We start from the raw sequence: 24,213 nt of genomic DNA, 5'->3' as shown, positions 1-24,213 counted from the left end.
TTTCTAAAATTTGCAATGTTATATTTACAAACGGTTAATAATTGCAAAGGTTCGATAACTTTAAATTCAAGCTTCCACAAAAAATGAATATATATATGAAAAAAGGTAAAAATAGAAAAAGAGCATTACAGAGTTTCCTATCGCGAGTTTTCGGCGGAAGACGATGGATAGAGAACGTCTGGACGCAATCGGAATCCGGATCATCGGCAACTGCCGAAATTGCCTTCGAAACGGCATTAATCGACCGCGATAAAAGGGAAATTCGCGCGCATGGGTATTAATTCTTCTCTGCTCGTGGCCCTCCCCTCCCTGGTTGCGCGAGCGATGCATAAATTATTTTAATAAATCGTGCGCTATAACGCGCGACGTAGGATCCCCGTCGAATCCAATTAATCGTATCACATATCCAGTCGCGTTCCAATTAAAATTTCGCAAAAAATACTTTGCAACGTTAATGCTTGTGCGAACAGCGCGTGACTCATCGCTTATGCAATTCTCTCATAGAGAATATGTGATCCACCTCCCTCTCCTTGTGTCACATGTTTCCCCTTCTCGATATCACTCTCCTTCCTGTGGAACTGTGTCTACAGAAATATCGAGATACGTTCAACTCCACACGAAATTAAGATACTGGCAAAATTCAAGTGACATCGTTGTTCGTTTAAAATGACAAATACAGCGAATACGATACTAGATACAAAAATATCGAGACACTTGCCCGTTAAACTTATTGAGGAACAGCAACAAGTTTTTATCTTTATCTAGTATTTTACCTGGTAGGTAGGCTGCAAATATTTATGCATTGGTGAGAAATTTAAAAGCGCAAACGTGTGTACAGGATTTATATAATGAGCAAACATATGTAAAATACTTGGATTAAAGCGATCATTTTTAGTAGGTGAGACAAGTCCATTTAGTTCTATTATTTTTCATTCGTGTACTTTTATTTCTTCAGTCAAATTGATCAAAATATAAAATTGCATCAACGTCCGCACGAGACACACGACGAGACGAATGAAACAACAGATTTACGATAAAATAGCTAGAAACTAAAAGCATCAAGAATCGTTCAATTTGTATTAAATATCGGTAGGAATCCTAATAAGTTATGGTCAGCAGTGTATTTCCTATTTTCCTTCGCTCAAGTTGGACAAGCTCTGCATCGAATTAAGATATCCACAAAAGTCAAGCAGCATTATTCTTCGTTTGTAGCCGCAAATTCAGAGCACGTAGTCGATCTCTCCTCTCATGAGGAGAACACTGCTGATACGGGGGGATATACGAAAGAAAGGACCGAGGAGAATATATTGAGTGCAGAGGAAGTCCATTTCATTGTGCACAGGAGGTGGTACACTTTGGTTTTAACGTGCAAGGGGAAATAGGAAGAGCGAGAGTTTGCGTTAAACTTTGGGGATATTGGAATTCGTCAGGTGAAATTTTGTTTCGTAATTTATTACGATTATTCTGGAACTTCCAGAATCTAGGTCGTGAAATGGAAATTTTGTTTGGGATATTAACTTACAAGAGGACTGTAGATATTCATGCATTTGTAGGAGATTTAAAAAAATGTGAAAATGTACAGAACGCATATAGCGCACACAAAAAATATTATAGTACTTAAGGAATAAACAAAATCTTTACTTTCACGTTTTTAATTGCGTTTATAAAAATATAAATTTTCATAAAAATCTGCGGTTTACTCGTAAGTCATACGTCAAACAAAATTGGCTTTATACGTCGCTCGTAACTCTTGCAGTTAATAACATTTACGCACCCTCGAGATTATTCAGGTTTACGCAAGCATTTCTACTACTTATGTATATTTATGAGCATGCTGCCACCGACTTCGTTAACCGAATCTCTGTCGGTGCTAATGAGTTTTGTATATCGTTCAATTTTTTTATCGGATCTGTGAACACTTTTAATATTTCTGTACTCGAGCTTTCGTAAATCGTACCAATCTTACTGACTGTCTAATTCCGCACGCTATTCATCTTATGCACACTAATAGGTTTCACCCAATTACATCAATAAGTGAGTAGATATCTACTGTTAAAGTTTCCATAATAGAAGATTAACTGTAAGCTCTAGAAATCTATTTATCAGATCATCGTACCGCGTCGGTACATCTTTGATCGCGTACGATCGCGGCCACGCGGCTTGTTTTTCCTTTCACCAGATGCGTAAGCGTCCGCATTCTGAATGACTGTGTATACCTACGGCGAATTCTCGCAGTGTTAACACGCGTTCATCCGTGGCGAGTAGGTTGAGGATCTGGAAATTCGAAGGCTGGTTACGCATAGCAGTAAGAGATTGCGAATAATCTAGGCTAGTTGATCGGCGTGGAATGTTAATTTCGTTATCATACGCTTTATCGCGTGCCTCTCCGTTGAATCGTTTAATCGATCGATGGTCAGCCTGTCCTTTTATCACGTGCTTTTTCATACGATTTTCCCGCGTAGATCGCTCGTTACGATAGTTTCGGTACGCGACTTTTATATGATTGTACGATGGCCAGCCTCAATTATTCGAATACCACGAATATATCAAAATAGAATAGTCCGAGTCACCTAAGCCTCGACATATTAAAATCTCAAACTTGAACTTTACACAGAATGGTAAAACTTGTTACATATTATGAGACAGGATTACTCTTTAATATAATAATTAGACAACGAGAGAATATCGTACATTTCAGGTTCAGCAAGGAAAGATACCTGTCTCGAACAGACAATAAAATAATTTCCAGAAATAAAGCGATATACAGGCACTACTGGGCTATGATAATTACAATTGAGAATATTAATTAGCATCGGTTGAATGAACTTTCCTTTTGACAACTAGAACTTATGTCCCGATTCTAACTAACGAAAAGATACTAACAGCTCATTTTTATTTCGAAGCATTGCGATCTTCAGGGATTGAAAACACCATCTCTCGAATGTTTAGAAATTTCAAGAATACAAGAAGACTTCGTTTATCTTCTTCTTTCTTGTAACTTACGTAAATCCTAAAATAGTCTTAGTTCTTGCATCGATAACGAAGTGGATGGTCGTTGAAGAGAATGGAAAATCTGCTCGGCGAACTAAACGTTTTCCAATGCAAATTTCCGACACGCTCGGCGGAAAACTGGCTAGCAAGGTTACTGACGAAACCATTTCCTCGATCGAGGCAAGGTTACACGATCATAAACCTGGATCGACCAAGGTGGCGGGCAAGGATTTCCAGTTTCTGAAACTGGAAGTATTCACGGTGTACTGGGATCTTTCGACTCTTCGATTTATTTCCTACATCCCGTTTCTGTTCCCAACTTATCGTACTTCTGGCTTTGCGAACGCACTGCGAAGGTTACTAAACGAAAAAGTACAAAAGTGTTGAAGGATAACAGGTTCGACACGCTCGAGATCGAAATTACTATATCATCTTTTTGACGAGAAATTTGACCATGAAATAAGTCTTTATTTTCATCATCTTTATTTTAGCTTTAATTCAGTTCTTTGTTATTCGTATTTATTTTTTTTATTCATTTATTTATTTTTATTTATTTTATTCGTATTTATTTTTTTTTTATTCATATTTCTAAATGAGTTAATTACACGAGGTGTCTGACCACAAACGAACCCTTTTTCCTTTGTACGCTTATATCAATGTATCTACTTCACGTACAGTTTCTTTGAAATTTTTCGATTATTCTTTCAATTCTTTCGAAATTCAGTTAAAATAATATTGAAATTCCATTAAAATATTTTTCCAACTCCTTTAAAATTTCTTTAGGAATCTTTTAAAATTTTCCTTGCCCAATTTTTACTATATTTCTATGATTTTACCAATACTTTGGAAATTACCTTAAAATTTCTTTCGAATTCCTTCGAAGTTTCTTTCAGATATTCTCGAGATTCTTTCGAAGCAGGATTCTAATTCCTTTGAACCTTACTTCAAGTACTCTTTGAATTCCTTCATAATTCCATTCGAATTCTCCACAAATTCCCTCTAAGTTCCTTTCGAATATATCTCCAATTCCTTCAAAATTTCTTCGCAAAATATTCTTTCAATTCTTTTGATATTTCCTTCGAGCATCTTCCCAACTCCTTCTGAACTTTTCCTACATCCTTATTCAATTCTTTCCAATATCAGTTTCAAACAAAAAATTCATTCATCCATCTCGCTGTAACAAACTTATTGATATTTGTTCACGAGTCTCTTTCGTCTCTTCTCGTACAAAAAGAAGAAAATATTTGCCGTCAGAGGAAGTTCAGTGTCGACCAGACGAATTTTCAAAGGAATTGTGACGATAGAACGAGGTCAAGAGAGGAGGGAGAGATGCCTGTTGAACAGACGGTAGACGGATGTCTTCGCGCAAACAATAATTTCATCCGAAATCATATTACGCGTGCTGCGTGTATTATGTCAGAACTTTCGCGAGTTTTCGTCACGACGTGGAAACTTGCCGACGTACTCGTTGAATCGAGATATTCATCCCAACGTAACGAAGTTTCTAAGACGGCAAACGACCTGCGTGTGCCCATCCCCGCCATCACTCGTGGAACACGTCCGCGAGATCGACTTTAAATTACGTTCATTACAGGTCCCTGGTGGCGTTGTTTCATACGGAGGCCCGTGAGCCAACGGCGCGACGACTAGCAAGTGGAAAATGTTGAAAGAAAGCAAGGGAAACGAAACGTCCTGCTATGAAACGTCTGACGATTCTATTTATCGAGTGGAATTGAGATTAAGTTACTACTGGAAATGTTTGATCATGTTGGATTTAGTTAAATCGTGCCATGGAAGATATTTGATTATTGGTTGATATAATCGTGCGATGTCGAGGCTTTTGTGTTTGTAGACAAAATGTTTCGTGACAGAATGTACTTTGTGGGCTATTTTACATTTATGTTTGCAATTTTATATTTTTATCAACACTTTTGTGAAATGAATATTTTTGTACTATTATTTAATAACTTTGGCATCTTAAATAGTTCTTCAGTTAACATGTAATAAATTGATATATGTTTCGTCGTAAATCATTTTCAAAGTAAAATATCATTGCTATGTTGTAGAGAAGACATATGTTAGTGGGCAAGTTGGTTGAGAAACGTGTCCGACCACAGGCGATCCGTTTCTCCTTATCGACTTGTATTTATTTCTGGTTTTCTAATACGGAGATTAATTAATATCACACTTTAAAAGTTTGCTTTGATGTAATGTAAATAATCAAGTAAATCAAGAAGTATAAATAAATATCAATAAATAAGTAACAAAAAGATATTACGAGTGTTTAAGTTATGTTGAAAATATTAAGCTAAAATTTTATTGATTATAAGTTATGTTTCCTATTTACATTAATTAATTTTCTATTTAATAAACAAGTCTGGTGGTAAATATAATATTCTTCTATAAAGCGTGTTTCAAACACTATGTGACGAAAATTGATTGCAAAATCTTCCGAGAGGAGCATAGAAATACGTTCACGCCATAATATATCAGCCCTTTCCATCTAGTGACATCATTTCAAACACGTCCCTTTCATCAAATTCCCATTTCTGTCGCGTTTTATCAACGATTTGTGCGTTCCCTTCTTCGTGTTTTCAAAATTATGCGACAATTACGAAATTAAAACGCCAAGGCTCGAAGAACTAACAATTCTTTGCGAAAGATATTGATCAATTGAGAAATAAATATGAAAAAAATCATAGAATTCAATAAAAATTTCACGCGAATCTTAGATTAGGTTTAGTTTTGATAGAAAATTAAAAGTACGGAGAATTGTCTGCGACTCTTTCCTTTATCGATATGTTACCTTTTCAAATATCCTTTTTCGACATAGTTTGAGAAAAATCGGAGATACTAATCATTTCTTCCCTACTTTCAAATTTCTCATAAACATATAAAAATCAACGGCCCAAATATTAATCTTAGCGACACCCTGTAGAAAGAGGTTGCGGCTAGGCGTTTTCTCTCATTGAAAGTTTATCTCGGAGCCGGTGGTTTAACAGGCGAAAGGCAGATTGCGAATTACTAGGCTGCGAACTAAATGAACCTACGAGGACTGTACGTCTCGATTCTAGTCCTCGCGGCAGTTTCAACTAACTCAGTTTCTTTAAAGTGATTGCTTCTTAATTCATCCTTTATCACGAACACTGTTAAACACGTTCGAGAGAGATTCTGACACTACGTCACGAGGAAAGGGATGATCGATCGATGATACATTGTTGAGTAACTGTCGAATAATGAACGATGGTTTATGAATGAAAGTACATAACGACGGTTCCATGGGCTTTGGAGAGAATTCGTGGTCATACAGGCTGTTTCGTAATACGTGTAACATATAGCAGTTTGTACTTTAGTAATGGATATAAAGACAATGGGAATATAAAGACAATGAAGAACGTTCTTATAAACGTGTCTCGTTTGACCTTGTTCCCGAGTTGAGATCCATTTTTACATTGGAGTAATTTCTGGTGATGAATTGAGATAGTATAAGTGAGTTGCTAAATTGTTTGCATGTAATGTTAATCAAATAGTTAGAATTTCCGGAAACATTTGGAAGAACTTAACATTAGACAGGTACATGGAAAGATTTTTCGAAATATAAAGATAATTATTCGAAATTGTTGGGAAATCTAGAAATTTTATAATACGAAGATTTCAAGTATTCGAGTATAAGGTGATCACATCTAATTTATTTCTGTGTTCTTTATTTAGCACTGGCAATGATTTAGCGAAGGTTAAAACATAGTGAGAAGAATTTGTTACTAAAGATAGGGAAATAAAAGGTATATGAGAAAATGGAAGGAGAAAGACAAGCTCTTAGCAAAAAGAATCTCTAAAAATGCATCCATGATAAATTACCAACTAGTCGTTTTGACTATTCTGATAATTTTAACATTAAGTTCAATGAGAAATTAATCATTTCGAATGCGATCGATCTTTACAGGATTGACTTCTAATAGTACAAACACTTTCACCCTTAATTTTTTCTCAAATGGAATACCTATACAATTTTTTATTATTTAAAGATAGATTCGTTCTTCAAGATGTGTATTTCTTCTCAAAAAGGTTGTTTCAGTCCACCGAGAATAGAATGTCATTTGACATAGAATAAACAAGAAGAAATAGTTTCGTTTTCTTGCGTTTTCTCCAACAGGAAACACGCGCGCGAAAAGGCAGCGTTACATTCTTTTTGCAAGCGACTCACGAGTCAACTAATGACTCGCTCTCAGTAGTCATTGTTCATTGTTTGACGATGTACGTGCACGTTGCGATAATCTACGCAACTTCCCTTTCAGGTTTTACACGTTTTACCTTGTCTCTGCTGCCGCCAAAATAATTTTTCTTTATACGGCATACGAATAAAAGAATTTCGAAATTAAACAAGAATTAAACAATTAAACAAGAATTAAACAATTAAACAAGAATTAAACAAGAATTAAACAATTAAACAAGAATTAAACAAGAATTAAACAATTAAACAAGAATTAAAAAAGAATTATTAAAAAATTAATAACAAAGTAACAATTAAGTTAATAGCGAAGATCCAAAGAGCGGCGAATATTAGTAGGCGAGATGGTTGTGTAACGTGTCTGACCAAAGACGATCTGTTTCTCCTTATCTACTTAAGTACGCATTTGCGTCTGGTTTCCTGATCTATTACTCAAAATCATACTTTCATATGTTTACCATTGCAATTTCTAATACACTGATCGTTCTTAATTTGATTTACGATGGAAATTTTGTTAAGACGTTAGAAGATTTATGTTTGAAATTTACGAACTGTGGATATTATCGCTTTAAAATTAGAAAATTTATTTTCGAGCGTTTGTTTCAGAGATGAATGAATATCTAGAAATATTAAAAATACTAAAAATCTAAATTATCACGACGAAACTTGTTTATCTCCCAACTATCTCGAAGCTTTTGTAAAAATTCAAATTTTTAACAAACTAAATATCTTGAAAGAAAAAATCTTGCGTTCTGTATGTGTTTCTTGAAAGCAAGATCACGAGTCAATGATATTTAATCATTCAAAGTGCTAATGGAAACGCATCTTTAGGATTATATCTCGCAACGAACTATGAACTTTGTATGTAACTTGGTCTATAAGTAACTACGGCTAAATGTATGTGTGTGTGTGTGTGTGTGTGTGTGTGTGTGTGTGTGTGTGTGTGTGTGTGTGCAAGTAATTAAAGATAAGCTCTCAAAGCGTTACGCATCAGCGACAGTTTATGAGAGATCATTTGGAAGAATAAATTAGGAATACGACAAACTTACGTGATTACGTAGGAGTTAATGAAGTTATGCATTTCGCGAGGTAAACGCGGAACGAAGCAGCTACTGATAGCAGCTATTTATATTCACCGGTAATTTATGAGTTTTTAGTGACTCGTTAAATGATGTCTTACCTGAAACAGAAGAAAGAGACGAAATTATTATTGAAATGGAAACATTATCTATGAACATGATTTATTTCGTTATTTTAATAATTAAACATTTATCTGGCGATGAAGATATACTTTTACAAATAGGCGTGAGAATAAAGATATTTTAAAACAACGAAAAATTACATATTTGTTAATAGATAAATATATCTTAATAGCAATTGTTATTTTAACTTTCTCTATTCCAAAATTCAAAAGTCTTTTACAAGCTTTACGTTTCTCTTTTTATCTTTTCCGTCAATGGTATTAAATCCACCTTATGACAAACTTAAAATTGATTTTCTAAAAATCGCGATCCAACATTTATGGTATGACGTAAAATGTATAACTAAATGTATAACCACGTCAGAGTATACAAAAAGAATACCCCGAAGCGTATAAGTCGTTCGGAACCGAAACGCCAGCAAGAAACGTACGAAACGCATATCTCGAGACGAGTGAAGGTGTTTGCGCGATTTTGCCTTGTCATGGGGATAAAGCGCGAAGAAACGTCGAATTTAAAAGGCTCTGATGGTGCGCGTGACTAGCTGGACGGCGTCGGAGTTAACGTTATTTCGAGAAATGCATGGCCCGCCGTTGCTTGCGCTTGTTTTTATCGTCTCAAGGCATAGTCCTTTATAACAGTGCCTTGCATGGACCCAGCAGACCTTGTACGAGACCAAAGTCACGTGCAGGCGATACGAACAGCCGCGTATAGTCCGGGAACAGCCAAAACTAATGATCGAGAAACAGACGTCTGATAATTTGACGCAGGTTCCATAACTTGGTTTTCGAATATTCTTGGCTAACACGGACATCCTCTGATCCGTCCATCTTTATTTGATCTTTCGAAAAGCAGAAGTCTTATCGAGTATCTTTTTGTTTTGTAGCGACGATACGATGCTCTTGGAATTTTGGTATTTTCAGTTTTATTCGTTGGGAATTTGTTGGCGAGATTGAAAATAAACGGAAAATACGAAATGTGAAGTTTTTATTTCCTTAATTCTATGATGATATATTTAAACGTAATAGACGATTGAACAATGATGTTCTATAATGATAGCTATAATTAGCGAATGAGTATGACCCTTTGCATCGTAAACCTGATACAATCTCTTTCTACTTTTTTCAAGAATAGTCGATATCATAAATTTTAAATAGATATATGCAAAATTTCCTTTCTTAGTATTTGTCTTAAGTATATTCTGCAATACTTTGATTATTAACACTAGAACAACCAATTTTTATTCATCAAAGAATAGACAGAAATTGTTACAGTCGATAGAAAGTGTAATTATTTGGAAGTTTCTACCTTTAAAAAATAATGAATATTTTTCTGACGCAATAAATTCTTTCAGTAGCGTATATGGACGAACAACAATACTTTTGCCACATGGGAAATACACCTATTTCTTCATCTTCATCCTATTCCATTCTTTACGAATGGATTTTCTCCATTACCTATTTACGGTTTGGTCATTTCATTTTTTCATCTTTATCCGGAAATGTCGAAAATGTTCTCTCTCTCTTTCTTGCTCACTCACTCGTAAAATTGCGCAGGCGATATGAAATCGGTATATAGAAGACGTTAATGCTGTTTGATAACTTTTGTCGGCGTGCGGGCCCTGTATTATCGTAAACTACATTTAGCGACGTTTGAAAATTATTTTCATACGGATTTTGTAGTAAATTGCAGTAAATGAAATGTGCGCGTTGTGAAAGGTGCTTTCAGAGAATCTCGCCGAACTATTTAACCCGTTTTGAACGAAATTGGTAGTTAATGACGTTTGGCAGCGCTGCGATAAATTCGCCCTGTTAGATACTCGCAAACGAACAGGATTATCCTCTCTGAAAAAGAATGTTTCACAGCATTTTACTCTGTCTTTCTGTCTGTCTGTTAATCGAAATGCTCGGAATTTTACACAGTTGCGGCATTTATTAGATTAGAAGACTAACGGATTTCTACTCTACGGTGAAAAACACTTTCCATTACAATTTAATTGCGTGTATGTACCTCGTTCTACGCTTATCTTTTTCTATGCTTATATCGTCCTTGAAAAAAAAGAGGTATTAATATCCTCCTTTTTCGCAGATTTATATTTTTACTATGTATTTTGACTATGCAGTTTGCATAGATCTATTTCGAATCTTGTAGAATTTAATTTATCACGTATTTCAATTAAACGATCTTCCTTAAACGTAGTCGATAGAAAATTACGAAACAGGTATCGATAAAGATTTAGATGAAATTAAAAGTTAGAGGAATTTTTCGCTATTATAAAAATAGGTTTACAACTAATTGTACCGAAAAAACGAACAAGCTCAACGCGTTAAAGAAAGTAAATATCGCGTAACATTTGTAAAAGCGACCACTTTGAAGATTTCATCGCAATTAACGCGAGCGATATTAATTATATAAACGAAGGGTGGAGAATAAAGTCGGGTTTGAAGGTTTTAACAGAAATTAAAGACTGTGTTTTCAATTGGATGCTCCTTCATCTTCCGTTCTTTCCTCCTTTTTTTCTCGCCTTTCGCGCCAACTTCGAAATAAATCGAGAATCTCGCTCGAGGGATGAAAGCGATGATCGCAGGGACGCGTTAATCAAAGGAAAGCGATTATCGATTAACATAAAGCGCTTTAATTAGTCGGCTCTAATTGATCTATTAAATAACACCTGTCGGAGCGGCTCGTCTGGAAGAAGTTCGTGCAGCTACCAGCTGTAAATTAACGTGTTCTCGCCGCGTAATAATAATAATTGCGCTCAATTTACCTTTCAGCCTTCTTAATTATTCTCAGGAACGCTCCTTCGTGTGAGCGCGAAGGATACTTAAAAAGCGCGTTAATAACTCGCCTCCGATTTTTTCTCCGTGGCCTTCTTCTTCTTCTTTTCCATTGTTGTTACTTTCTCTACAATTAAATAAACTGAACGACGACCAGATAAAGACCGGTCAGAAGCGCGGAAGATAAATTGTAATTTTTGTGCTTTCGTTAACAGAATATAATTAGATACACGATAATTAGTATATTAAATGATATACTTTAATATTGGTTCAGGTAAATATTGGTTTTATTTGTTGTATAACATGAGAGGTATTTATGAAAGATCTGAAACTGCAGCATGTGAATTCTAGTTTTCTCGAAATATTTGATAATAAAATAATATTTAATAATAAGTAAAATACTTGTTAATTTCAGTTATTAATTTTAATTGTTTATTTGTTGTACATTTGATTATGACTTGTTATATTTCTTCAAATATTTATGCATTTGCAATTATTCCGATACTTTCGACACACATTGATTCCAATAATTTGAACATCAAACAAATTGAAACTCAGTTATTTACGAAAGTCTTACTCTGTATATTATATGAAAACCACCACCATATCTAATTAGTTATTTATTTCATTTAGTTATCTATTTGTTATATTATCGTATTTCTTCGACTATTTACTCATTCGCAGAGATTTAACTAAAATATTAAATAATTTCCTTATTTATAAATCGCTTATATCCTCAAATATCTATAACACTCTAGTCTCATCTATTCCAATAGTTCTATTAAATTCGTTTGAAATCCATTCGAAAGATTCACCTATCTTTTACTAACATATAATTTCATGATTATAGAAACTCTGTCGCTTAGCGAATGATTTCATCAACAGGTTCGTCAAAATGAGAATCTGCATGAAAAATCGTACTCTGCTCATCATCAACAGCAGCGCACGCGATCTACCAATTAATAAAAATTAAACAAAAATTAAACCAATCAAACAGAGAATTTTTGGATACACACACTTTTACCGTACAAGGTACATCTGATAGCAAGAATCGATGATAAAACAAAGCGTGCGAGTTTGGCGGATAGCAGGTACATGTTACGAAATTGGGTAATGCTCGTTCGGTCGGATAGACCTTTAGTTACTAAGGGAATTGTAATTTCTCGTCTGGAATTTCCAAGTCTTCGGCTACAGAGTCGCAGAGCTAGAGTTTAGCGTGAGCATTGTATATAGGTGTGTGGCGTCCCGAGAGTTCGCGATACGAACGGGTATTATCGTACGACACTCGAACTCGATAATTGGCTGGTAACAACGCAATGTATTAGTTTCTGTCTTTAGGTGGTTATACATACAAATTCTGATAACGAACGTTAATTCAATTTCCAGTTATAGTTTGCTCGTCGAGCCGGCCAACAGCATAGATACAACGAGGGGGGGATGAAAAGTTACGACCGAGGGGTTGGTTGTAGCAATGGATCGATGATCGAATGGTTTCCTTTTCTTTCGTAGCAACCATAATGTCGTAGGTACTCTTAGCGCGAGAGTGACACGAATGAGAAAGAATTTTTTTTACAAATAAAAATTCCTTTAAAATGCAAAACAACATGCTTTTGCATATAAGAAGATACCATTACGTCGGTCAGGATGGAATGTAATTTCTCTCGGTTTCAGAGATTATGATCCCGAAGAACTTTAATCGCTTTAAGACCGAATTTGTTAGGACCAGAAAAAGATAATTGTAACTTTCTAATTTCGAATACGTTTCAAAATATTAAATCACTGACTGACGATGTTAGTAAATGTCTTGAAATTCTCGAGGAAAATAAGGTACGGTGCATACTCATGGCCAGTGTATCTTTGTATTTTTTACTCCAATTACGGTTTAAGTCGTTAAAGAAATAATTTCGAAAGCATCACCCATTACAAAAAGTCAGAACAAATTACAAAGAGGCAGCTAATAAATGTTCCTTTTTCCATCTTGAAGAATTAAAAAAGTAAAACATGATGGCATCTTGACAACCTGTTTAATCGAGGGACACGAGTATTGCATCACGAGGATTGCCAAAATACGACGAAATTAATCGACTTATCTCACGACTGGCATAATTTATACAATTAATTTGTACCATTTGTTATTCCGTACGAGCACAGTCAACGTTTAACTTTTCCACTTCACTCCTCTTCCCTCTTTTTAGATGAAACGGATCGTTGCGAAATCTTAACTGGTCGAATATTTGAGTGAACGGGTCGCGTGATTAAGTGGGACGATTCTCGGCGACGATTTCTTTTGAAAAGCAGACGTTATCTACCGACGAGTAATTAGCGAGTGATTGCTAAGTCATCGCATTGGAGATAATTGAATAGAGAGGTTTATTAACAAGTTAATAAAACTCGACAATGGATCAGGTTTGTAAGATCGTTTAAGGGATCAAGATTCTTGAAACTTGTCGGAAATGGACTTAAGTATTCGATGGTGGAATTCTGAAACGTGTACTTAAGTACACACATGTCCACGAGCATCGAGTAAAATGGCTATCGAAGCTTTTGGTAAGTAAAATAGCTGACGTAATTCTTATTACGTATTCGTTACGCAAATAATTTGTCTAAATATTATAATTCTTCCATACGATTCTAACTTTGGTAATTTATTATCTTCTGTCTAATTTCGTCAAGTGTGTTTGTAAATTCAAGATTATTATTATGACATATTGATCGCGAGTTGCGGATATTTCAAAACAGCGATACAAAATATTTGAATATTTCAATATATTGGCATCGTTATAATTCAACCTTTATACAGTTACACCCGTATGAAATATATTTGTATTGTCGAAAAATGTACGGAGTTCCTGCAATTTTTATTATCTACGATCTTACCTTTTTTTCTTTGCTCTAATAGAGTATATCGATAAAACTAGTAAAAGATATCGACAAGCCAGAAACTGTAACCGTCAAGCGAGAAACAAGTTACATTTCGAAGAGGCACACAGCGTGTCTCTCGTGAAAATCTGATAGATTTCCAGTCACGCGCCACTCGCTTCCGTCGAGTGTATCAATCTCCCCATAGATCGGACCCGGCCCGACCAGAACACAGTGGGACGAAATAAATGTAATGGAGCTGCTGGTGTACGCTGGCCTCGTCTGGTATACGCGATTATTCCGTGTAATCGTATTATTCGAGATAACACGGCTTTCCGCAACCTCGACACAATGGGTGTAGTTGGATTCGAGTGCACGAGCACGCGTAGCACCGAGATACTTGCCGTCACTCGCCTTCTCAGGGGAATGTAAACACGTGCGAACTGTTGAGAGTCGAGAACCGTGCCGAAAATACCTTGCAGGGGTTCTGATAAACGTGTACGAGAGGAATCGATGGATTTGGCGATTTCCAGATTTCTAAGACGCACGTACAATTGCTGACGAAAGTATTTGAACACTTGGAGCAGCCATTTGCGAATATACTATGTGTATTATACGAAATATTACTTTTGAACAACAGTTTTTTAAAAGCTTGACATTGTCTCTAGATGTAGATGAGTCTGAGGCTGGTTATTAGCTATTGGAGCATTAGAGTATTCCAGATTGTCGACAGAAATGATGTGAAAAATCCACAAGGCAGAAATAGCTTTCGTTTGCTGGACAGATTTTTTGATACAATCGGCTCCAAGCGAGTTGGAAGCTGTCGGAACTTGAAAAAGACTAAACGAAATGAGATTAACGAACGCGTGACATTTTAGTTTATACGGTGCTGCGAATAATTATAGACTCATGTTTTGTGTTATTTCTCTAACATTTCCAAGAAACCTTGTCAAGTGAAATTGTTTCCGTAAAAGGGAAAATCGAACGTTATAGGATGTTAAAAATTTTAGGGAATGTTGCATGGTGAATTATTGCCTCTCATGGCTGAAGTAGAAGACAAGAAGACAATTTTTCAACAAGACAATGCTCTTATTCATACATTCGCTAGCACAGAAAAGTGGTTTCAAGATTTCGGAATAGAATTATTATCATGGCCAGCATCGAGTTGCGATCTGAACGCGATCGAGAACTTGCGGAGAATTCTAACAAGAAAAGTTTACGATCGGGAGAACCCACTTGTAGAAAATATCGTTAAACTTAAAAAAAGAATAAAATTCGCCTGGGCGAATGTTCGTAGCGAAATTTTAAATAAGTTGGTGAATAGTGTACCCAACGAATTAACAGCGATAATTAAGAATAAAGGAAAATCCACTAAATGTTGAATGAAAAGGTAACGAAATTAACATGGAATATATATTTTTCATCACAAAGAAGAAAATTTTTGTTTGTTGTACCTTCAGTTTCGTTTTACGTTATAATATGAAATTATACAAAGGATTACGAGTTACATAAGAACGTAACGTAGAAACGTTGTATATTTTGGCAAATCTTCTTATATACAGGGTGGTTGGTAACTGGTGGTACAAGCGGAAAGGGGGTGATTCTACGCGAAAAAAGAATAAAAAGTTTTTTTCTTTTTAAATTTTTCTATCGAGACAACGATCTACAGTGAGATCCGTTATAAGGAGACGTGATAAAGTGCACGCGTACCGAGCGAAAATTCAAAGTCGATTTTCTCGGAAACAAAGCCTCAAACGAAAAATTTTTATTCTATATTTTCGACTTCTTTTTTCGCGCAGAATCACCCCCTTTTCGCTTGTACCACCAGTTATCAACCACCCTGTATATAGCGTAGATTATACTAATTTATAACAAATATATAAAGGTAATTAGCAGTTTCCTAAAGGATTAATATTGCAATCCTAAATTTCTAATGTTCAATCTATATTAAGTAGGTTAATATGCAAATAATTGCCCAAGAAGCAATAATATATCGTAGGCAATAAATTTTATTCCATTTTCGTTCGAAAAGAAATGTCAGCTAGTCAAAAATGGTTCTCATTCTGAATTTGACGTTGATGAATTTACATTAATGAAAGTGTATAAATGGATGTTAATAATAGAAGCTTAAAATTTGCCAGTATTATTTAGTTTCCTTTAGGAAACCAAACGACTATTTAAATGTCTCTCTTCGAGAAAAGTGAAAGGTTCTTCTTTCCTTCGATTCATTAATAAGTATGTACTTTAAAATAGTATTTCTGTACTTTCTACATTCCCAATGCATTTTAAAACCTTCTGAAAGTGTACATTAAGCCAAATGGGCTTTGGTTTTATTAGAATTTCACCTGCTTTTCGTAGTTTTCTTTTTATTATCTTTAAGCATAAGTTGTCTGAATCGATCATTCTTAATCTATTGCCAAGTAAATCAGATTTTATATTACCTTTCGATTTTGTAATATTCATGTGTATTATAATTTATGATCAGTATTTTATATTATATTCGTAGCCTTCTCAAATATTATTTACTTCCATGGAGAGTTTCTAAAAATTAATAGTAATATATCAACCAACGAATCTTAATTTCTAACTTGTCAATCGTTAAACTACGGATGTTTATACTTTTACGAAAAATGTAAAGTATAGCGTACAAGTACTATACAGTATGTGAAAATATATAAAATATCCAAAACACAATATCCGACGCAGATATTTAGCGAATCAAATAAATCTATGCTTAAATCCCATTTTTAAAATTACATCTAAAAAGATATAAATTTGTATGAACATCAAGCGCTTAATAATCGTATATCGAATAAAAATATCTTCCAACCGATCAAATTATTCTCCGCATTGCGTAACAGAATCCAGAATAAAGAAAATGAACAAACTTTCATCCCTATACCGTCACAACCCCAAACATTTAAATATCACATCGTTTCCTCATCTCGATGATACTCTCTTTCTCGATAGTCGAGTGGCTCTGCTCGATTTACGAGGGACAGGTAAAACGGACACAGAGGCGGAAAGAAGCAGCTGAAGAGAGCTTGCGAGGCGGTGCAAGTTTTAATTTAAAGTTCTCCTCGGGACGTTTATTTGAGTTCTGTCGTAAAAGTTGATTTATTGCGGCCAGTCGTCAGTAATATTAATTTCGCGGAGTTGGCGCCTGCTCATTACACGTGCTTCACTTTTATAGGATTAATAAGAGAGCATCATTAACTAGCTGCAAGAGCTTAATTGGATCGGCCTAGCGAAACAGAATATCGGGAGAAAGAGATATCTGTAAAATGCCGGGTAAAAAGAGACGGACAATTTATAAGCGATGACATCTACTCCGGCTAATCGAATGTTAGTTATTTTAAAAGAATTTTTTTTTTAGTAGATTTATTAAAATAAATTATATGTTTTAATGTTCAACCGTTAACGTCGTAACTTGGACACTTTGGAAAATTTCTTCTTCAGGAGAATTACCGAAAGAAATTGCTACGTTTTTATATGGTTGCTATCTATTGATTGTTATTATTAAGGATTTTTCCTAGCAGAATTACCGGAAGAAATCTAAAGAAAAATTAATAAATCTTGAAGAAATGTCAGATTTTATAAACAATGAACTACTTTCCAAATTGGCTAAGAATCACGGAACTAACTATTTTTTTAAATTTATAGCAGGAGCTCCTTAATAAAGAAAGCTATAAAAATTACGAATTTTTCATAATTAACAAAAACATCAAAGTATTGTAGAAAAGTTAGCTCGCTTCTGAGAGTAATAACTCTTCAAGCATCTCCTGGAAACAGCAATAAACTTTTTGACAGTAAAAGTCTGTTGCAAGTGAAATCTCGAAAAAAACTTCGATAGCAATCTGAAATTGCGTTTCAGCGTTTAACGTTGAACAGCGCTTGCTTAATCGAAATCGTATGTAGTATTTTAATACCCTTCATATTAATTCGAACTCTGTAATCGTCTCTGCTAGACATATTCCGGATGAAAAAAATGATAAAGCAAGGGGGTTGAACCAAAGCGCGGAGGGAAAATCTTGTTTTCCAACGAAACGACGATCGTTCCTCTTTTTCATTTCGTTTCCTTTCGTCCTGGCGAAACGCAGAAACGTCGTTCCGCCCATATAAAACCAGAATATTTCCCAGCTAACGTGGTTCGTTCACGGTTTCCGCTCGACACGCCGCAAACTTCGGCTTCGTAGCCGATGAAACGCGTTGAAAATTCGCTTGTGTACAGTGTACACGCGTTTCCAACCAATTGTGGACTTTCAGATGCACAGCAGCCAGGTCCGTTGATACATAACACGGGAGCGGATATCGCGAATTGCCAGCGATATGAAATTTTCATAGCGGAACGCTGATTCCTCGGTAAAAGTTAAAAACTTCGAAAATATTATAAGAGAAGAGGATCGAAAGTTTTGAGAATTTTTGGCCATGATGGATCTGTTAATCGGAGAAGACGAGAAGTTAACTCCGACGCTGAAATCGTCGCTTTCTTAGACATGATGGTATCTTTATTCAGAGATTCTTTATTTTCTAACGTTTAATAAATTTGTTTAATTAGATGTGGCTTCATCTTTGATAAAAATTATGCATATCGTATTTGCAAAGACTGAAACTGATTCGTTTTTATTAATTGGTGATTTTGTGGTTGTAAAAGTTTCTGATTAAGGGACGATATCGTTCCTTGTTTTACTGTATCACCATTCAAAACGAAAAGAAGCTTTTGTATCAGACGCAGCGCAAAAATTCGTGTATTTTTTGATATCGTGCAAGGAAGTGATAAAATTCGTTGCATCTAACAAAACTTCCTCTCGATGATTCTTCAATCATACACATACACTCATTTTGCAACACTCAATTGTATCTTTAAAGTTAAGTTGGTAAAGGTGAGTCAAATGATCTCGCGCGTTTCCTTCGAATTGAATCCGTCGAATACATCGTTCACACACTGTATTGTACTAATTATATACGAGACGACAGTCTTCCAACCTTAATTAATCTCTATAATTAATACTATAATCGCTCTCTACGACATCAAATTATTCTTTTCCATATACTCTTTCTATACATATAAATAAACTGGAATGAAGGAAACAACTTGAACAACCAGAATCGTAACTAAAATCACTGAAATAAATCCGCATGTTTTCAGCATCCAGCAACTACCTGTAAGACGGTCGCATTCCAACGCAAGAAATTGAAACGATCATCGGTAGCGTGAAACTTTCGGTCGACCAGGCAGCTAGAAATCATTGTAGCTCGCGATTCGGCGTAGAATAATTCGATGTTGCCATCGCGTTTATCATTGTCCTTTTTACGGTCCGATCCTATATCGACGAGGCAGGCGAAACGATATTTCGCATTCACTATTCGAAATGGGACGGTTTTATTCATTCGAAAACGCGAATTTTCCGCGCGGAGGGGGAGACGGAGGGACGCGGGGACACATTCAACACAGCAACACACTAACGAATACCTTTAATAATGTATCGAGAAACGATTGTGTTTAAAATTCTGCTCTTCTCGCGTTCATCTGTTTTTCGACGCGTTCGCCATATCGGAAGCCATTGTAACGTTCGATGAAAAGGATTTTATAAATCGCACGCTGGATTATACGGCTGTTTCTTGTATTTTCCAAAATGGCGAAGATCGACGTTTCCAATTGTACGATTACGATTATCCTTATTAATCGTTTTTCGTCTTTCTTTAACCCTTGCTTTGTTATTGTTTTGTATGAAATTGGCAGTGATTTTATTTCCCCAAATTCCTGTCGTTGTTCGTAACGAGCTGTTTTCTTTATTTGTAAATTGTAGGATTTTGCGATAGAAAGAGATCCTTGTCGATCTTCGTCTTTTCCTCGTGCGAGTAAGAGGACAATTTAACGTCTTTGCGTCTAGTTCGATAGATTTGTACGTTTTCGTTGCGAGATATTAATTATATCACGGGATTGTCAAGCGCGTTATGTTTAATTATTTTACGGAGGATTTTCACGAAGGCTCGTGTCATTACGAATATAATCGAAAGAACTTTTTTTAGGAAGGTTTTATTAAGGAAACAAAGGATATTCTTGATACACTTTAGAAGTTTCTAAGGAAATATAATTAATGTTAAGTTACGAGAAAAGTGTTCTCGATGAGTTTAGAAGCTTTGTATTTTCTTAAGTATCGAACGTGATTATAAAGAATTGATAATGATAGCGCGTCGTTCCGAGAATCGTACGATAAAAATATGATGTTCTGACATTTTCCAGAATAAAGGTACACGTGCATTTCAATACTTCTGTTTGCAGGTGCGTCGCGATGCCTGTTCAGAATAAAACGAGCAGATACAAAGTCGCATTCATTTCATCGTTTCTCGTTTATTTCCTTTTCTGCGCCTTCTTTTCCTTTATACGCCGCCTCTGGCCTTTTTCCTTTCTGACTCCCATCCCTTCTATTCTTTTTGTCCGTGTTTTGCTGTTCGTAGCTAGCGCAGAAAATCGTTAAATCGTACAGAAAACGTCATTCAGAATCGTAAATCAAATAATCATCTTGCATTTTATTTACAGCCCGACGAGCACCGCATCTTTCTAATTTTTCCTAATCGTCTTTTTCCTTCCAAGCTTCCCCATGAATATTAACGAATTAATAAACTGAATCGCGGCTTTAATCATTTAATGTAATCCTCTTACCAAATTTTAATGGTGCTAGAATTTTTGTCTCTATATTTTAGTTTTATACATATACACTTTGCAAAGATGAAGGAATATTTTATCATTTAGGTATGATACGTTTAATCATTTAGATTTCGAGTTATATGATTAAAATTTTGAGTAAATTCCATATGAAAAATAACAACAATTTTACACAACAATCATTTTTTCGCTTAATGTGGATCAAATGAATGAAACGAAGAATTGATGCGGTAAGACTCGGTAGAAACTAATTATTATTATACAACTTAAATTTCCACGATAATTCACCCAATTTTTCCTATTGAACACAAATTAATCCTGCAGGGACCCTCGAATTTTTATATCTCTCTCTTACTCTCGTTCTGATATAGAAAAACAATTTGCAATATGTGAAAATCACATTTCACGTAAAACTAAAACGAGGAATCGTACGTACGACCGTCAAAACTTTCCTTTCTTTATATTTTATTCAAACACGAGGTACTCCTCCACGTTAAAATAATACGATTATACCGGAAATCACCAAAAGAACAGGATAAAATCAATAGGACAAAGAACCGACGAAATAAGGCTCGAAAGACCATCTACAGTCACAGATTCCGAATAATGGCGAATAACTTTTCAATCTCGAACGCTACGATTCACGTTCATCCCGCAAATCCTATCCACGAGAGCTGCCTTAACAGCGAACTCGTTCGTTTGTGATTCTATAACGTCCGGTTAACGTCGTATACAGTTCTGTCACACGTCTCTGGAACAGTCGTAACGCGCTCTAAAAGGTCTCAGGCTACGAGAAAATGGTGAACGTTACCGTGTACATTGAATAGAAAGTGTCCGTTTCGAGAATGAATTTAGATCTCCGGATACAGGAGAGCGTGTGCACACGAGACGCGGCAGACTGCCGTTCATTTTTCCTCAAACGCCTCCCTTATTTGACGATATCGTCTTTTCTCTCTCTCTCTCTTTTCCAAAGCGGATCTGGATGTACGCAACGGTAATGACGAGTTTGCGTAAACCAGAATCGATGAGCGTTTCTCGACGGATATCGAACTGACATTCTGATATCGTTTCGGTCTTTCAGTGAAAAACGCTTTATTTGCTTTGAAAAACGAATCCCTCGATTCGGACCTGTTCTCGGCTCTTCCATTTCACTTGCTTCGAGCGGATTGCTATTTGTACTCCTTTGTATGTTAACTCATTCGATAACCGTGCTTCTTCCATCGATGTATCTAGATATCTTGGCAAAGAATGTTTTTCGTTCGGATTTGTCGATTCCTTTGGGGTGATTGGTTGCAGGTGTACACGGGTAATTAAAGAGAAGCTTCGGTAGATTCTTATCGTTTGTCGACAAAAGTCAGCGAGGTTTCCTCTGGTATCGATAATTCGGATACACAGCCGAATAAAAAGGTCTCCGCACAGTCCCCTTGAAGCGGAATAACTTTTTTAAAATTCGGCCAGCCGACTCGAGTTTTTGTGAGAAGCTAAATAGACTGGTTTATTAGACGATGAGAAGATTTCCAGAAAATTGAAATTCGTAGCAGTGGCGATGAAAATGGTACGGGTCGCTTTGTACAACTTTTCTTCTATCTCGTAACGAAAATTTAAGCAGCATTAGGATCACGTTAAATTTTGTATGAGATATTGCGAAAGTTTAAAACTTTATGTCGCTTTCGTATTCTTGATGCAATTTTTATAAACAAAAGATAGTAATTAGAACGCTTTCCTTCACAACGATTACAGGTTTTATGTTTTAAGGAATATAAAAAGAAGACATACACCAACTACATACGCGTAATGTATAGTATTTTTCGCGATATAACGGTGATCGAAGGGTCGAAAATAGTTTCAGGAAAGGAATATCTGGTTCTCATATTGGCATAGCCTGGTTGCGTCTCCGCGAACGAAAAGCTATAAAGCGAAGCTTCCTATCGACAAGTGTGGACGAGTCGAGAGACGTGTAGCTTGCGCAAGCACGACGTTGCATCTGACTGTCTCTCTTGCCCTCTGTCGTCGACGATCAGGGCGTCGTACGTGTACCGAAGGTTTTATGGTATTAACTGAAATTGCAAGAGTCTCCGTAAACTATAGAGCTTTCGGCAGGTACAGCCGCGATTCTACCTAAAGGGTGGCGCGAAAGAAAACCATTCTAACCACGAACGACTGATTTGATTATCCTGTCTTTCTCACTTTAATAATTTCTATCAGATTTTGTTCACATCGTTCAATTCTCTATGATTTTTCGTGTATGGAGATGCTTTCTTCCATTATGGAAACACTCTGACAAAAAAAAAGACAAAAATAAAAATAGATAAAGAAAGGAAACTAAAGAAATTAATTGGCCAAATGAAGATAAAAATTTTGTAAAAATTGATTTGGATGGATGCAAATTTATATAATCCTTTTCTATAGCGACTGACTAAAACTACTCTGGGAAGGAATTTTTTGTGCAATTTTTGGGTTGATGAGCACTATTATAAATTCTAGAAAGATCGATGAATATGTCAAATAGAGATCGCGAAGAGGGTGAATTTTCCCCGTCAATGTTTGAATCGGAAAGAAGACGAATAATAATAATTGTAAAGGCTGTAATGGCGAAAAGCAATATAAATAAATAATGCTATGTAATTTTTCAACAGCATTCTGCTTAATAATTGAAGAAGATACTGGGAGAAATAACGAAACGTAGAAGTGATAGAGTAGAACGAAAAATGTTAAAATGGTTTTGTTGTTTGATTAAAGACGATTTCAGAGTAATACATTTGGAAAAATAAGTATGATTTATTGGAGAAATAAAAGTGGCAGGTGGTAAAATTCAAGGATGAATGAAAATATACGTAAGTGAATTTATTGGAGGATAATGAATCTTGTCCGAGAAAGAAGAAACGCATCGATTTTTAACAGCTTATCTGTTCGACTCAATGTTCCAGGAATGAAATTACGATATATGAGATTAATTTCATCGTATTATGAATTTATGTTCAATACGTTTTCCACACAATAAACTATATCGTCATACACGAGTTGTTTTTACTATGTTGATGATTTAAAGTCCTTTTTTATGACATAAGTTATTCAAATGCAACACAATTAAGAGAAAAATTCAATAAATTCCACGAGACAAATTGTATCATATATTACCGAGTAAAATATTGGCTACTGCAAAAGTAACATTTTATGAATTTTATCAAATAATTTGATTCATATGTGCTTTTAGATTTTATTTCACCTGTGCTATCTCTCCTGCGAGCGTTATATGATACATCTTCACAAACATTAGTCCTAGATAGAGTTCATTTTCGACAATAAAATTCTCAAAACTCGGGTTATTTGCCATATCATCAGTACAGTCAAAAAGAGGAAAATTTCTTACAAGTATTTGTACAAATTACGCACATCGATAATCAATATTAATTTTTCTCATACATCCTATTAATAATCAGTATTTCAACATGGCAAAATTAACATTATCAAATCATACTAAACCGACTC

At 35.4% G+C, this 24,213-nt stretch overlaps 2 protein-coding genes and 1 long non-coding RNA gene across 3 annotated transcripts in view; 1 reads left to right on the top strand and 2 right to left on the bottom strand.

Moving 5' to 3' along the window:
• The window catches only part of qin (tudor domain-containing protein qin), a 316,271-nt gene that overhangs the window by 27,866 nt on the left and 264,192 nt on the right, over positions 1–24,213 (bottom strand). The gene's annotated exons all lie outside the window — the stretch shown is intronic.
• Positions 1–24,213, top strand: part of LOC138183575 (uncharacterized) — a 115,383-nt gene that overhangs the window by 14,523 nt on the left and 76,647 nt on the right. The window lies entirely within an intron of this gene.
• The window catches only part of LOC138183582 (uncharacterized), a 207,550-nt gene continuing 191,718 nt past the window's right edge, over positions 8,382–24,213 (bottom strand). The window contains exon 4 of the long non-coding RNA XR_011174083.1: positions 8,382–8,399. This is a non-coding gene — a long non-coding RNA (uncharacterized LOC138183582). The remainder of the gene's footprint in view (positions 8,400–24,213) is intronic.

Source organism: Bombus flavifrons, chromosome 9, assembly GCF_040668555.2.
Source record: "Bombus flavifrons isolate JBK064 chromosome 9, iyBomFlav1_principal, whole genome shotgun sequence".
NCBI classification, from domain to species: Eukaryota; Metazoa; Arthropoda; class Insecta; order Hymenoptera; family Apidae; genus Bombus; species Bombus flavifrons.
This window is presented reverse-complemented; position numbering and strand designations above follow the sequence as displayed.